Source organism: Sphaerodactylus townsendi, linkage group LG10 (assembly GCF_021028975.2).
Source record: "Sphaerodactylus townsendi isolate TG3544 linkage group LG10, MPM_Stown_v2.3, whole genome shotgun sequence".
NCBI classification, from domain to species: Eukaryota; Metazoa; Chordata; class Lepidosauria; order Squamata; family Sphaerodactylidae; genus Sphaerodactylus; species Sphaerodactylus townsendi.
In genome coordinates, this window is record NC_059434.1 from 35460750 (window position 1) to 35478559 (window position 17810).

Below are 17810 nucleotides of genomic sequence, written 5' to 3' on the forward strand. Positions count from 1 at the left end.
GGGAAATCTGTGGTAAACTGTGTGTGCAGAAAAGGCCATTGAATAGTTTCAGTGTCAGGACCTACATTTAATCCCAACTTGAAATTTAAAACCGATTTTTACATTGTCATGATGTATGTGCAACCTTGTTTGTACAATTTGTTCCACTGACTCACTTCGTAGGTAATGTCAAACCATAGTTTGGCATTATTTGAATGAATCTTGGGCCTCACATGTTCTTATCTCTTCCCTCTGCCCTTTTTGTGTAGCAATTTCCATCCTTTCTTTCTATTTCAAGTCATCCCATCTGAACTGATCAAACTGTGATGCTATTTTTTCTGGAAATATATGCAACCCATTCCCAGCAATTAAAAATGCCTTACTGCATCTTGAATTTCACTTGCACCCAGTCAAATCTGGGCTACAAATCCTTCCTTGCAAGTTCTCTCCCTGCTCCCCAAATACACAATTTAAAAAACCTAATCAAGTTGCCCACAGAGTGAGAAAGAAAGATGGAGAAAGAGGAAGGGGGAGAAAAAGAGATAACAAATTCATGGGAATTCAGGGGTGGAACCTTGGGAGGAGAGATTAGGGGAGGGAAGCAGGAAATAATGCAATCAAACCACCCTCCAAAGTAAGCATTTTCTCCAAGAGAACTGACCTCTGTCATCCAGAGAGCAGTTGTAATTCCAGGTGATTGCCCGTCCCCATTTGGAGGTCAACAACGCTATTCCCATAATGGAAGTGGCTACTTTGGAGTCTATGGCATTATACCCGCTGGGTCTCTCCCCTCCTCAAACTCCAGCCTCCACAGCCTCCAGTCCCCAAATCTTGAGGAATTTCCTAACCTGGAGTTGACAACCCAATCTCCTCCCAGCCAAACCTCCCATTTTTATCTGTCCCTCTTTCATGTTTCCTTCCCCGCTCCCAGCAGCCTCAACTGTAGCCTAGTTGTGTAGTATGGGCCACTGGGCAGGGCCCACTTGAATATTAGGGAACTCAGTCACAAGGAATTATGAAAGGTACCTCACTTTAAGAAGGATATTGACAAGCTGGAATGTGTCCAGAGGATCTGCTTAAAATTGCATTGTGTCTGTGTCTTATATGATTCTGTGTCTATGATTCTATTCAGCGCCCCAGTCACCAGATTGAAGCATACTCAGATTTGGCTGTCTTTGCTACTAAAATATGAGATGATGATTAAAGAACAACATTTGACAGAAGCACTGCCAGTTCTTGAAAGAAGAAATTGCATAAATATACTATCAGGAACAGAAACAAATACTATCAGGAACACAAATATGCTACCAAGAACATAATCATATAAGACACAGACACAATGCAATTCTAAGCGTGTCTAGTCACAAGGGTCCTGGTCTACCCAACAGGGCTTACTCCTAGGAAATTGCACCAGCTGCTGAATCCTTGGATTACTGCCTGCCTGCGTTATATTCTTGCTGTTTGTTTGCCGCCTAGAGAAGATGATGTCAAAAAAATTGAAATAATTGGTTTATTTTTAAAAATAAGTTGGGGGTTTTGTGTATGAAGAGTGCGGTTGCACTTTTTTTTTTCTTTGACCTGTTGGTGTGTTGGGGGATATCAGAACCTTGTGAGACTTAAAGAGCCTTTGTCTTGAGTTTGGTTGTTTGGTATCCCTGTTGTGCTGTTAAAAGTTGCTTTTTAGTTTTAGGGCCTTACATGTGTGGGTGGCTCTCTTGGTTTTTTTTGAAGCTATTTTTGTTGGGATTTGGGGGGGAAGGGTTCTTTCATTTGGTTAGAAACCCTCACTTTCTTCTGTTATGGGATGGGGGATGCCAGGCTAAATGTCCTTGTGAGGCCTGAGGTACTGGTTGTCTTCTGTTTAATTGTGCGGTTCTTGCAGGAGAGGATTTGCAGATTAGTTGGTTGGTAGCAGAGGGTTTTTGTGTTGTTCTGTCCTTAAAAAAAGTCTTTCCCCAAGAGCCTCAAAAGTTTTTCTTGTAGACTTTAAAATGTAACTTTCTAAGAAAAAAAAGCCAGAAAAAAATCATCGTATGGTTATTTGGTTGTTTGTTTTGTTTTGTGGCTATGTGAAAATTTTCAGGTCCCCTGAACCCAAGTCCCAAATTACAAATTAAAAAATTGATGAACAGCCCTAATACACACACACACTCCTATTTACCATATGCACTTCCAGGCATTCTTTATTTCTAAACATGGGTTAAGAAATTATCAGTACTATGTTGCTGAGCGCACAGAAAGTTTCAGGCACAGATGCCACTGCAAGTTAGCTTTTTCTTGGCCCTACAGACTTAAAAGCACACATATAACCATTTAATGAAGCATAACCTATTAGCACCCAGTGTTAGACATGGACTCTGTATTCTGTGACTCATAGTAGGTCCATCAATTTCAATTAGCCAGAATGGTTGAATTTCCATGATCACAGATAATATACTTCTTAAGGTCAAGTGTTGTGTGAGCAAATGAGGAGGATTTAATTTTCAAGTCTTGTTTGTGGCCCTTCTAGGGCTTCTAGTTGGCCATTGTGGAAGGATGGATCATTGGTCAGATCCAGCAGGGTTTTGCTTATGTTGCAAGTTATGATTATAATTAAATATTTTTAGCATAATGTAAATGGTATATGACAGAGTGAGCTTTGACTCATGAAAGCTTATTCCTTGGAAAAAATTTGTTAGTCTTTGAGGTACAACTGAACTTGAATTTCAATCCCAGTGATAGGACTGCATTCCATACAATCAATTATGAGTCCTCTGCGAAGAGGGCGGTATAGAAAACAATAAACAAACAAACAAATAAATAATTCTTCACAAATTACTGTTCCCCAAAAGACTGATGCATAAAAAAGCATGTGCTCAACACCAAAGTACAACTTTGGCCACAACTTACAGTGCAGTCTTAAGGAGAATTACTGCAGCCTAAACCCATTTGCTTTCTGTCTCCATTCAAAGCAGTTTGAGGTCAACGTATCCATGGCAAAGTTCGTCAGCCTTTACCATGCAGTCCCATAAAATTAACCACATTCTAGGAAACAGGAAATGACTGCGGTGTCTCAAATATTACTTTGCGGTAAGTGCTGGCACAACCCAATTTCTTAAAATTAATATTGTATATGAATGTTTTCATGGGGTGCTAAGCCTTAGATTAGATGTTATGTGGTCTTATTCCAGAATGTCTGACTTGTAAAAACAGATTGAAACAAGTGGCACAAATAATACTTATCATCCAGTTAATCTCAGCATATGTTATGTGATCTCATGCCTTATGATGTTGTGTCTTGTCCAAATACGTTCACAAACTTCAAAAATATTTCGTGGTATTAGAAGAAGACACAAAAATGCAGTTATTCCAAGATGCTTGAAGGAACCCAGATGTTTTCGTTTTGTCCCAGTTATTGGAATGTGTATTTGCTTTATTTATTGAAATAACTAGTTTAATAAATTATTCTAAGAACATATACATACATTCATATGTGCCCTTTTATACACAAACGCACACACAGATATCATCCCCGCTCTTGGGAAATAACATGATAATTCTCACATCTTAGCAAAATACACATGTTGTCACATGCAGTCAGTCTTACAAATTATGCTCTTAAAAGTCCAAAAGTTATTACAAAGGCCCTAAATTGCATTCCAAAAGCACTACTCTAAAAAGGATTGAGTGTCAAAAAACAAAACACACATTTTCCAGGTTGCTATTCCACACAGTGACTCTTGACATTAATTCAACTATTGCTATAGTTCAAAATTCTGGAAAGGCAGAACTGGTTATTGTCATATACAAACTGAAAGGCAAAACCCAAAGATTTTTGGAAGAAAGTCAAAGAGGTATTTCAAATGTTTTGGTATAAGACAAAGCCTTCCTTGTTCCATAGTAAAGCACATATTCTTTGGGAAATAAATTCATATCTTTTATGCCATAAGCAATATTGCTTCTGTGTGACCTTGAAAACCCCAACCATCATCCAGAGAATACTTATCAGTCCACAATTATGGCTGGTTGCTAAAGCAGAAGATAGATATATGAATGTTTGTTTGAACTGTACCTCACTGCTTGCAGTACCCTTGGAATTGAGTGGTCTTTGCTTTTACACTTGAAGTGTTTCCTGAATCTAAATGATGATCAACTTATTTGACTTTCACACAGGTGTTCTTTCATTTGTTGCCTCTTCCTTGCTTCTATCTAGCTTTCAAAAAGTAAGCCTGTACTTCTGCAAATATCTATTATGGACATGACTCACAAGAGCAATAGGTTATTTACTAATCAGTAGACAGAAGTTTGAGTGAGATAAAAATCTTTGGATTAAAACAATGATCACCAATGAGTACAGGCTCTGAACAATAAGCAGTTGTGCAAAATGAAGCCACGTCTCCTGAACTTTATGTACTATCCATTGTTAATGCTTAGGAAACTTCACACACACACATCCAAGTACCTGGATCTCTGATAGAAGAATAAATGTTAATTCAAGAGTGTGTTTTCAAGCCACTTTTTCCAAGGTTGGCTGGTTACTAGACAAGCAACAAGGGAAAGATGGCAACATGATGCAATCTGTGTGTGACCAATAAAGAAGACATGACTAAAAATGTTTATACCATTCTATGGGCTTGCTTGATGAATTCTCTCTCCTGCCTCAAATGAATTATCTTCTAGTTCAACCATGGATTATTTCTTTTGTCTTTGTTTCCTTGAAAGAGCTCAGAGCAGCATTTTTGTTTTATGGCTCAGTGATGTAAATTAGGCTGAGACAGTGATTTGCCCAAGGCCAACCCATGAGCGCTGTGGCTAGTAAATATCTGAACCTGCGTGTCCTGTATTTCACCTCATTAAACCACACCATTATTTCAGAAAAGGGATATCATAGAACACATTTTTGTATGCTGTGAAACACATATGCATGCACGCACACACTGAGAGAATGAGAACAAATGTTTAGGCAATTAAAAAGTTTTGGAAGAGCTGGTTCATATGAGCAAGCAGATGCACTTTCTGTAATGTTTTCCATCTTGCTTGTGTTTGTGCAATCAATTTCATTCTGCAAGCAGCACTCAAGATTTCTTCTGCCACTAGCCTCTTCCCAGTAAGGACACTTTCTGGCACATCTTCTAATTGTTTTGGCCTGATGAGGCTATAAATTTAAATCCAGCCGTTTTGTTATTTACTTTACTGGACCTTCCATACTCAGAACAAAATATCACAAAATTTCAGCTTTTCTTAAAGAATAAATAGTGAGCCTTTAAAAAATAATCCAGCACTATTGTAAAATTGACTCACACATACTTTCATGCCAGCCCCAGGGTTAATTCTGGAAGACCTACTTAAGGCCTGCTGTGTTTGTTTGCCTACTGCACTCCAAAGTGCAAGAAGCTACTGTAGCATGGTTGACATCTTTGTACAAAACTACAGTTATACTGATTGGAATGATCACTATTTAACTGATTAAGATGAAAGTGGACATTACACACAGCTGCATGTAATCCCAGTACACTGTCAAGTCTAATCATGTATCACTTTTATCAGGTTACTACAACAGATGCTGAAAGAATGTTAAATTCTGCAAAGTCCACCACTTGTACTTTTCCATCCTTGCACATTCTGGGAGCTAGCATGGTGTAGTGGTGAAGAGTGGTAGACTCTAATCTAGAGAACTTTGTTTGATTGCCCAATCCTCCACATGAAAAACAAACTCTAATCTGGTGAACCAGGTTTGTTTTCCCTATTCTTCCAGAAGAAGCTTGTTGGGTGACCTTGGGCCAGTCACAGTTTTCTCAGAACTTTCTCAGTCTCACCTACCTCACAAAGTTCCTTTTGTGGGGAAGGGGGGAAAAGAAGGTGATTTGAAGTCGCTTTAAGTCTCCTTTCAGTAGAGAAAAAAGGGTATAAAACCAACTCCTCTTCCAGTAGTGGCACGGATTTTTTTTCTCAGTAATCTGACATATTCCTTTTCTGTTTCTCTAATTAGCCTTTAACTAAGGGACAACTCCACCTAATCTAATATACAATACTACTGGTTTTCTATATTTTCAGCCCAAGTTAGAGGCATCTCTGCACATCTCACCCAATCTTGCAGGGGAAAGGTACCACTTACACAACATTTGTATACAACTATCTCAGATGTCTTCATTCTTGGAGAAGTGCTACACCATTAGAAATGTTTGTTCTGCCTGTATGGACTACCATTATGTATTCATAAGAGAGTTTTAGCCAGACATACATGAAGAGTCTCAAAATGTTATGTAGCATAAATACCACTGTCAGTCCAACACACACAAATACAGCAAACTGGTGGGATACTATCTGACAGTGCCTTTACTAAAATATTGCCTGTGAAGTCAGACATCTTTCTCCAGGGTATATTGGACTCCCTTGGAGCACAGTGATTAATTTTCTGAAGATGTCAGTCATCTTCATTAATTCCAAAATAATACCAAGAGGAGGCAGTAAGTCCCAGAATAAGAATGTGCCTGACAACATTCCAAATTTATTCCACCTCTGCTTCCCTTACACCTGAGAATGCATTTGATCACAATACTCTGTTTTAACTCTATTGTTCTATAAAATGTGTTTGCTGGATTTTTCTGTGTGAAAATAGCATGAGAAGTCTGATGACTGAATCTTCTGACCATTTTAGTCATTCTGAGAAAGCTCAAAGAATCCCAAGAGAGTTCCAAAGAACAATCAAGTCTTGCATCAAGGAAGTAAAAAAAGGAAGTGCCAACCCAGTGGAAATTTATTTATCACACACTTGAAGACTGCTGAAACAACAAAAAGTCTGGCTTCACAGGGCATGTACAAAAGTGGTAGGATTAGTCTGGCGTTAAGAATCAGTAACTTTATTCAAGCAAGTGTTAAAAGTGTTTCCTTTGTTTCTGGGCACTCCAATAAAATTGTGGGGGTGGGGGAAGAAAACCGTAATAGAGTCATCAATGTGTAATCAGTGAGAAACTGCTGAATGTTGCAGGAAATCACCTCAGTGAAGACCAAATGCTGCAGTGCTAATTCATTTTTAATTACCATGCATTATTGGGAATACATTCCTAATAAAAAAAATTAAGAGAAGGTTTGGTTTTTATAGGCTGCTTTTCTATACCTCTAAGGAGCATCAAAACATCTTATAATCGCCTTCCCTTCTCCTGACATTTTATGAAGTAGGTGGGGCTGAGAAAACTGTGACTAGCCTAAGGTCACCTAGCAGGTTTCATGTGTAGGGATGAGTAAAGAAACTTAGTTCACTGGATTAATAGAGACGACTTCTAAGGCACCTTCCTTATGAGGAGAGGCTGCAGCGTTTGGGACTCTTTAGTTTGGAGCGGAGACGGCTGAGGGGGGATATGATTGAAGTCTATAAAATTATGCATGGGGTAGAAAATGTTGACAGAGATAAATTTTTCTCTCTTTCTCACAATACTAGAACCAGGGGGCATTCATTGAAAATGCTGGGGGGAAGAATTAGGACTAATAAAAGGAAACACTTCTTCACGCAACGTGTGATTGGTGTTTGGAATATGCTGCCACAGGAGGTGGTGATGGCCACTAACCTGGATAGCTTTAAAAAGGGCTTGAACAGATTTATGGAGGAGAAGTCAATCTATGGCTACCAATCTTGATCCTCCTTGATCTCAGATTGCAAATGCCTTAGCAGACCAGGTGCTCAGGAGCAGCAGCAGCAGAAGGCCATTGCTTTCACATCCTGCATGTGAGCTCCCAAAGGCACCTGGTGGGCCTCTGCGAGTAGCAGAATGCTGGACTAGATGGACTCTGGTCTGATCCAGCAGGCTAGTTCTTATGTTCTTATGTTCTTATGACTGCTGTACATGTGGAGCAGTGAGGAAATCAAACCCATTTCTCCAGATTAGAGTCCACCACTCTTGATCACTACATCACACTGGCTGCATTGTAGCTGATGCTAAATGTAAATAAAACATTAGTACAGCCACCTTGGTGGCCAAGAAGTGGTAAAATCTAAGAATTCAAACAAAGGGGAGATTCTTCCTCAGTGTATGCATCAAAACCTCATCATAACTTCTACCTTGCCAAGGCCTATCTCTAAAGTAATACTGCTGCCTGGTAAGTAACATTTAAAGTGTAGCTAACCACATATAAAACTACAATAGCAATACAACAAATCTACAGAACAGTCATAAATAGTAGCATTAAGCACCATTCTGGTGATCCAAAACAATTTCTGCTTGTCTCTGAATTTTTGGGAGACTTCAGATGTAACACAGAAGCACCAGGAAGTATTTTTCTTCATGTTTTTAAAATCATGTGCAAAAATCAAAGTAGTGCTTCCCTTCAAGGGAGAACTGCATGTACTACAATGGTGGAGTTCAGATCATACATCTTTTTATAGTGTTATACCCTTTATATGTCACACTAGAAGAGCAAAAAAAGAATTATGACTCATTCACTCTTCCTCTTCTGGTCCTTCTGCATAATATCCAAATTTTCTAGTTGTATAGTTTTACAGAGTAGACATCCTTCAAAGTTAATATGGAAACAGAGGATCATTTCACTCCCTGATCAAAATAGCTTTTTCCCATGGGGATTGAGGACCTCAAATAAATCTATTAGAATGTTTCCATGCTCTTTGAACTCCAGCGCTATCCCATTCTACTTCACACCACAATATTCTGGAATAGCTTACAATTTTCTCTGTGATACCTTTCACTTATATGAAACTGTGGATGAACACCAATAAAAAGAACAGGGTATCCTCTACAAGCTGGTCATATGCCCATGTACAAACACAGCTGCTGGAGCACTTAATGTGACAAAGAAGTCTGTGATAAGGAGCCTGCTACAGCATACACATGATGAAAGCATGTTTCATTTTAGTGGGAATGTTTCCATCACATGCCAAACAGATCAGGTGGGGTGAGCAAGGTAATTCCTCGAGGCACAATAAAAAAGACCCTGATTCATTTATACAGAAATACTCACACTTGACAAAATATTTTTGCATTCCATTTGCCTCCACATTGCAAACTAGTGCAAAACATATTTCTAAAAGTGAAGGGCTGTCATTTGTTACTTTTCAAAGACAGATTTCTAAAGTGTTTCACCAATTGGATTAGACAAATTCCTATTGGAATCCTCTTCATTCTGCATTCCTCTTGCTGTCAAAATTATGAAGGGAAGATTTCCATTGGTTTCCTATGTCTTTCTGCTTTTTCGGTTTTCTCCAAGTAATAAACATTACAGACTTGTAAAACCAACAAATACAGTCTCCATTGAGAAGATCTATTTTCAGCTGCTGGTGGTATGCTAGAAAGATCATTCAACTAAATCAACTACTGTAAACATGGTACCGGACAATGGGAGCAAATCCTTTATGATAAAAGTGATATTCCCAAAAGCTATTCTAGAAAGTATAACTATTCTAGAAAGTATAAAATAGGTAATATAGGGAAGTAAGAACAGCCTTGATAGATTATACCAAATCCAATCCAGCATATATTTTCCAAAAGCAGCAAGTCACATGCCTCTTGAAGGTCACAAGTAGTCCCCCTTGCAGGCTTAAAGAACTGCTAAATAGTAAAAAGAAACACCTTTTATCTTAGCATAAGCTTTTGTGGGCTATAGCCCATTCTAGCAAGTGTTTATGATGAAGTGGGCACTAGTCCACAAAAATTTATGCTAGAATACAAACTTTGTATTCCTCAAAATACCTGAGAACTCATGTTTTTTTGTAATAGGTTAATCTGTGGTTTCCAAATCCCCTCTGGCCACTGGTGGGGAGTGTGGTGATAGGTTTCCCAGATCCAGGTTAGGAAACTCCCAGGGATTTGGGAGTAGAGCCTGAGGAGAACAAGGACCTCAGTGGGGCACACATTCCTCAGGGGATCCCCAGGTCCCACATGAAAGCTGGCATCCCTAGGATAAGATGGCCTCTCTGTACAGACCACCTAGTGGACTCTCTTATTTCATAGCGGCTCCAGTGGACTAGTCAACTCCTTGGTCAAGTAGCTTAGGACAAGGGTTCCTCACTCTGGGTTGGGAAATTCTTGGAGATTTGGGAGTGGAGCCTGGGGAAATAAGGATTTAGGAAGGGGAGAAAGCTAAGCTGGGTATAATGCAATGCAGTTCAGTCTACAAAGCAGCCATTTTCTTCAGGGTAACTGATCTCTTAGGTCTGGAAATAGGCTGTAATGCTAGGATATCTCTAGGACCTATGTGGAGCTTGGCAACTCTACAAGGGACACAGTTGCTCTACTATGCGGACCTTGGCTAACTCTACTAGGGACACAGTTGTGTTGAAACCCTGTAAAACCTGGATGCAAGAGGGCCAAAAGTAGCCATGTTGAATAAATCTGTGAAGCTGTGAGCTGTGTTTCCATAGCCTTAGCCAACATAAGTCCCCTCTCTCCCTCTCACCTAGAAAGCAGAAGTTCCTCTTGCAATTTATAGAATTCTGGGAAGGAAGGCTGACCTTGGATGATGCATTTCCACATGAAGACAGAATATGTGCATGCAAGTTAAGGGTAAAACATATTATTATACAGTCCAAGATATGGTGGTAGATAAGTCCAATCAATTTTGCCACAAGGAATGCACTGACCAGATTTTAAAAAAACTTCAGATAAGAATCCAAAAATTACATTGAAAGTGGCTGAGTTTGCACATGTTGCTGGACAAGGGAACATGAATTAGTGTGCATTGCATTCCTCTTATATTTGTTAGTTCTAAATGTTTCCCTTTTATGCCATTAGAGGTATTTGTTGCTATTGTTGTTGAGGATGATGCATATCTAAACAATAATATTCCACCTCTTTCTCCTTTGCACCACAGGCTGAAAAGAAGCAAGAGGCAGGACTGTTTCTTTTCAGCTTACATGACAATGCTGGCTGGCTATAGTCTTGCTCCTTCACTTTGTTCTTTAGTGACAATATCTGCTGGCAGCACAAGGCCCACATTTGTTGTTGTTATTGTTGTTCAGATTTTTGTCATGCTTTTCTACCTTCATAGAGCTACCAAGGTGGCTAACAAACTGTAACATACACATTAACATATCACCTTAAAAGCCATTAAAGACAACACAAAAATACATAATTAAAACAGGTTAAACACAGAGTTTAAAATAAGTACAAGAGATAAAAAGAGCAGTGACAACACTGGAGAGAAAGGAGGGATATCTGAGGGAATGTTAAGCAAAACAGAAAGGCCTTCATCTGCTGGCAGAAGGCAGCAACAGAAGAAGACATGGAAGTCTTCCTGGAGAGAAGATCAGAGTTTTGGTATCACTACTGAGAAAGCTCTGTTTTGGATTGCTAGCTGCCTAATTTCAGAAGGTGGGGGCACCTGAAGCAGTCCTCTGAAGACAGTAAGGTGGGCTCAAAAGGTAGTAGGTGGTCCTTCTGTTGGTCCCAAGCCAAACAGGTCTTTGAAGGTCAAGATCAGTACCTTAAATTGTGCCTGGAAACAAAGGGGGAGCCATGAAGATAGACCAAGAGTGGAATGAAGTGGTCCCTACTACCCATTCCAGTCAACACTCCACTCCAGCACTGCAGACACAGTCTTGTATGCAGGAATCACCTTCTGGCATAACTTAGCCAATTTTCCCTTCCAGTGTATCTCCATGCAAAACCTCCACGCTGCTAACAATGTGTATGGTCAAATATTCAGTCCCACTGTCCCAACACTGGAGGTGACATGGACATGATAAAGAAACAGAAGCCAGGTTGAAGCTACATAAAAGAAAGTAACATTCTTAATTCTTGTTAACAACACAAAAGTAATTGGGATCACTGGAGAAAGGGCACTGTATCGCTTTACTTTATGAGAAAAAAAATGAAGAGTTGCCCATCTTCCCTATTCAGAAAAGTACAATAGGACAGAGACACAGTAGCACAGAGAGCAAAAATTGCCCTTTACCTTTAATACTCTGTGGCTTTCTTCTTACTGACACGAATCATACACATAGCATGAGACTGTAGGAACTATTTTATGAATTAGTATGCTTCTCACTTCTCACTCTCAAGGTTAACTAAGAAACTGTATGTCTTGGATCCTAAACAATTTGTTTTGGTATTAAAAAAATAATTTAATCGATTTTAGTTTAACCTATCTGATTGGCTAAACCTAGCTTATGCTTTCCTGAGAAAGGATGAACACACAAATAGATTCATGTGGAACTTTTTTAAAAATATCAATATATCTAGTCAGTGTGATTGATGTCCATCTATTGAAACCTAAATCTGGAGACTGGAACTATAAACAGACAAGACAGATCTTTCTGCAAACCTGAGAAAAGCCTGAGAAAAGCAAACCTGAGAAAAGCCCCAGGTTTGTAGAAAAATCTGGGAAAATACATTTGATGGATCATCGACTCCAGCTGTAAGAAATGAATGCTCTCTGTAGCTTTTATGGGGGTTCCACACAATGAAAACATTATTGCCAGCCTTCAATATACAGGTCCATGTAAGCTCCAGAAAGCACAGCACAGCAAAAATAAAAGCAAAAGAAAACTGAGGGCTGACAGCTGATTCGATTTCCAGACAGTAGAATATCTGTCTGTCGTACAGATTGTCAAGCCAGAAAAAAGCAGGACTCACAGTCTCGATGACAACACTGTGACTTCAATATTTCATCCTATAATTGTCTAAGCAATGGAATGTTGCAACAATGAACACTCCACCAATCGATGAGCAGAACTCATTGGTGGGCAATATTCCCATCGGTGAACCATATTCCATCCACTCTCCCATCTGCCTTCCCCCTACCCAGAGGCAAGCCCAGATCTGCCCAGTATCCTGCCGGTTTCCCCCATTCTCTGACAACCCCCAACAGCCCAGCCTAGCATCAGTGCCTTGGAATCCACTGCCTGCCAGCCCTGCTAACACCCTCCCGGTTTCCCCACCCCTAGCCTCACCTTTTGATCCTCCCCCACCACAAGTCACTCATTGCCACCCTCCTCCCACCCCAAACCTCAGATTGGCTTTCAACTCTACTCCACCCCAAGCTACTCCTTTCCTCCTTCCCCTCCCCCAAGCCATACCTTTCCACTCTCCCCCAACCCCAACCTACTTCTTGCCATCTCACCCCGACCCCAAGGCACAGACTCAGGATCAGGTAGGTGAAAAGCATTGTGCTGAGAGCAGGGAGGAGGCAGCTACTGTCCAGGTAAAGTCCATAGCAACAAGAAATGCTTTCTTGCCCTTCCCTTTGCTACAGCCCATTGCATCTCCTTCTGCAATGGACTTTGCTGTTGGTCTATTTCTAATTAGAATTAGTCCATAATGAATAAATGCACTAAAAATTTTTAGTTGCAAATACTTTCAACATCAATAAACTATATAAACTAAAATGACAGTAAAAGAAGTAATAGAATATCAAAGGCATGGTCTCTAACAGACTCCTCTGTTACTGCTCCTAAAAATTATAATATCCTGCATTATACTGAAATATAGTACTAGCATAATACAACATAAGCAGGTGTCTTTCTGAATGCACATTAAGATATTAAATTTCCATTAGCAAGACTCCTTTTAGGATTACAGCACCACCTAGTGTGTTGCAATATCATCCTTTCCTCTCTCGTATTAAGACTGTCTCACTAGGGATCCATTGAACAGATTTATTGTGAATTATTATTCATCTAAAAAGGGAGGTCTCTCTTTGTAGCAACCATTTTAACCATCCCTAAGAATACAAGAATCATTCTGATCCTTTCCATTCAAGTTTGCAAATTCACAACAGTCTAATCGTTTTATTCTACAAAATATATTAAATATGCTTGTCAGTCTTTTCTCCATCAGGGGCTACTTATACCTCTTTGTTGGCTTTGATTTGCCTGAATGTTAGGGGAAGTTTTTAGATAGCATGAGCTACAGGGTTATCTTTTAATGTCTGGTGTTACTATTCTAGGGCTGTTATCATTTCTTTCTGATAAAAGCCTTGGGAACTTTAGCAGAGCCACACAAGTGTGGTTTCCCCAAACATGTAGACGAAGCTGTGAGAAAAAAAAACAGCAGAAATTTACCAGGAAATTCTCAGTATGACTATTTTTGTTTCCCAAAGGATCTCTACTTTCAGTTTGTCTCCAAGTAAGATAACTTGCTTTAAAACTGACATCCTTTTTCTCACAAAATGGCAAACATTTATCAAAAACTACTCCTGTAATTCCTGTCTTTAGAATTTCTGGTTTTAAATCACAGCAGTACTTTATCACGACCTAATGAATTTTATATATTTAGCAAGTAATCCACTTGACAAGTAACGGAATTATACGGATTGTGAGAGTAATAAACGGGGGAAAAAATCTTGTATTTCTAAACAGAGATCTTAGACTTCATTTTTTTCAGGCACATATATCACTTCTCCATTAGGGGTAATCTCATGCCATTTCTTTTTTCTTAAACATTTTCCTGTTTCTGTACATAGCCCCATTTGGTGGATTTTTATTTTACATTAAGCCTTAACATTTTGTTCTGTTCTGAGAGGCTTTAAATATAACACCTGTGAAGGCATCTTTCTGTAGTGTTCTGAGGTGACATGTGTTACGCTGTCTCCTTGCCTCCTTAGCATTTCCTACTTTTTTTTGCTGCCACCAAAGGCTCTTGCATTATAATTCTTAGTTGGACCCCCACCCCAAAAAAAACCCAGGTTGGCTCAGTTATATTTGATAGAATGACAAAATAATGTGTGAAGGTGGTTCTGAAGTAAAAAGGGCTCTTTACTCTAAATAAAACAGTTGTTTTAAGGGTATTGTACTTAGACGTTCTGGAGATTTTTAAAGAGAGGCTGGATGACCATCTGTCAGGAGTGATTTGAATATGTACTCCTGCATTGCAGGGGGTTGGACTTGATGGTCCTTGGGGTCTCTTCCAATTCTATGATTTTATGATTCTAAGTATAACAGCATAATAGCTTCAGTAAAGTTCATAAGCATAATGGTTTCATATAGATACAGTTCTTTCTCTAAAGCTCCTTAAACAGTCTTAGCCACACAAGCTAATAATTTGCACAAAACTTTAATTTCCTTACTTGCCATTAGACTAATAATTTCTATAAATAACACATCGTTGCATGCTCCACAGCTTTTCACTAAAGCTCTTCGCACACTAAACAAAACTGTGTCTCTACAAACCAGTTAACTCCACCCCTTAGGATACAGCTACTATCTAATCATAACATACTTCAATCACCCATACACTCTTCCCCTTTCTTACAATGGAGTAGTATGTTTTAACCATATATATATGTAAAGCACCACATTTAATGACAAAACTAAAAACACATGCAAGATATTTACATGCCAAAGCACCACAATATTTTTTTAAACAGATAAAGTTCTCTTCCCTTCCCTCACAAACTAGATTTCATGTTTCTTGCAAAACTTTCTATTTAATGAGATCCAAGATGCCAGATTACACATCTCTGAGGCTTTTAGAAATGAAGATATATAAAAGTAGCTCATGAAACAAGACTTCCAGGTTGGTACCAGCAGTGGTCTACCGCTTATAGGGACATGGGTTATCCCATGTCCCCAGGTGCACACCATTTTGTCACATGGAGGGGCAACGGGTGCCCTCCACATGACGAAACAGCATGTGCCCGAGCTGACCACCGTGATGCCCCCCCATCCTTGCAGGATTGATCCTGTTCTCCCCAGAAGCCAGCCTGCAGGGATGGTGGGGGGCTCTGTGGCAGGTGACAGTGGCACCTCACCCTCCTGGGCTCCCTGCAGGCCAACTTCTGCCCTTCCCCCAAGCCCTGCCCTCTCCTAGCCTCCATTCTGGCTTCAAGTGGAGCATGGGGAGTCAGGTGGGGGGGCATGGGGAACCAAGCAGGGGCTGTGCAGGGAGGAAGTCATGACCCCAGGTGCCATTTAGGCCTAGTACTCCACTGGGTACCAGTTCAGACTGCAAACAGGGAATTACACGGGGCACTCCTGGGGCAGGGAGTGCTCATGGAACAGACTGCACTCTGCTGTCATGAATGGGGGCCATGACCTCCTCTGTGGAGGAAGTGCACATGTTTCGCTGGGTGCAGCAGCATGGCATCGAGGAAGCTATGGAGGCAGTGGCTTGCCAAACACTAGGATAACTCTAGTACCTGAACCACAATTGCCTGGAATGATTCTGGGGCAAAGAAGAACCTTCTGCAGGATCAGGGCAGTTTTGGGTGGTGCAACTGGACCGACATGGAGAAGATGCTGCTGCGCAGGAGCTGGTGGTGGAGCAAGCCAGTGTGGTCCTTCCTTCTGACAGGAACTATTCCACTATCATTCACCTCCATTCCTTCTGGCCATGATGGTGAAGTGGGTTTCTGCTCTGAGTCACACTACTCAACGATGTCAATCCTGAAAAGATGAAATGAATCCTTCTAGCCAGCAGTGGCAAGCAGAGAGAAGATAGAGGTCAGCAATGGGGTGCCATCTTCACTGTAGCAGCTGCAGGGGCAGACAGGGATAGACGTGAGGTTACTGTGGATGCAGGACATGACTGTAAGTCTTCATGGACCAAGGTTGAGCATCACAGCAGGTAGATCCCACATCTTTGGATGGTAAGGCAATGGGAGCTGCCACCTCCACTTCGGTGGCCCTTATGATTGCACCATCCATGCTCTCCCCTTCCACCACCATGACCAATCTCCACATAGAAGAGAAGGAATTCGTGCAAAGTGGAAAAAAGAATTCTCCTTTTGATATATTTTGGCACATGAGGACAATGTAAACAAAGCATTTCAATCACCTGGGTGGTATCAGCTGCTAGTATAGAAGTTTTGGCTGGAATTTTTGATTAATAAATGGGTGACTTCTACTGGTTTTGACTCCAAAGGAGGCTGCCGTGATGGAGGCTGCTATGAATTTCCCACCACTCAGGAAAGGACCATGATGTGGTATTTCTACATTAAGCATCTTTTTAAATGTTGGTTACAGAAATAGAAAGACACTAAACAGAACAGACCATTAATCAATTCAAGAAAGCTGACTAAAAAGTTGAGAACAGCACTGCAGTCAAAAGAAGGCGAAAGTCTATTTTCACCACACACAATAAGTCCAGAACAACAGATTCTTGAAAGCAAGAAAGAAAATGAAATGAGGCATCATAAGAGAGGTGACACTAGAAGTTAGGTGTAATGTGTTGTAAAACATATCTTAACTTTCAAAAGATTATTATGTTGTTTGACAACCAGCCTTCTATTTCGTATGTCGTCATGTGGCATTGCTTCAAAATCTGTCTGCATATCTATGTATCAGAGAAGGATTTGGCAGCTCTCCAGCTTGAGAACTTGCAGGGGCACAAAGCTATAGTGAGATCTTTCAGCAAAACCTTTATTTTTTAAAAAAATAATCTTATTAAGTTTAATTTACTGTATCTTAGAATAACTTATTTGTGGCTGTATATATATAGCATGTTCTGACCCTTTACCTTCACAAATAAATAACCTTAAGAACTGTACATAAAATGTAGATATATTTTATGGAACAGAATTTAGGGGTATTTTATACTAACAACTTTTCCACATAAATCATATTTTAGCTAGACATAAAAATAACAGATCTGACCATGAAACTTTGAAAATCCAAGGGATCATCCAAGCCAATCACATCTCTTCAATAAAATGGAGACAATCATCCAAGTTTTGGGCAAAAAGGGGTCTTTTTCTGCACAACACAAATAAAACATCTTGTGGATGTTTTAAAAAGAACCATTTTGGAATTTTTTTGCCCACATATGGACAAATAAAATATTGGCAGGGAAAACAGTTCTTCCCCCCCTCCCCCCTCCAAGTTCTTACTTTCAGTTTCCACTGGGCAGCTCACACCCGCCAATTTCCGCTCTCTTCAGGAGTCTCTGTGTTGCCACCATTTGCTTGCA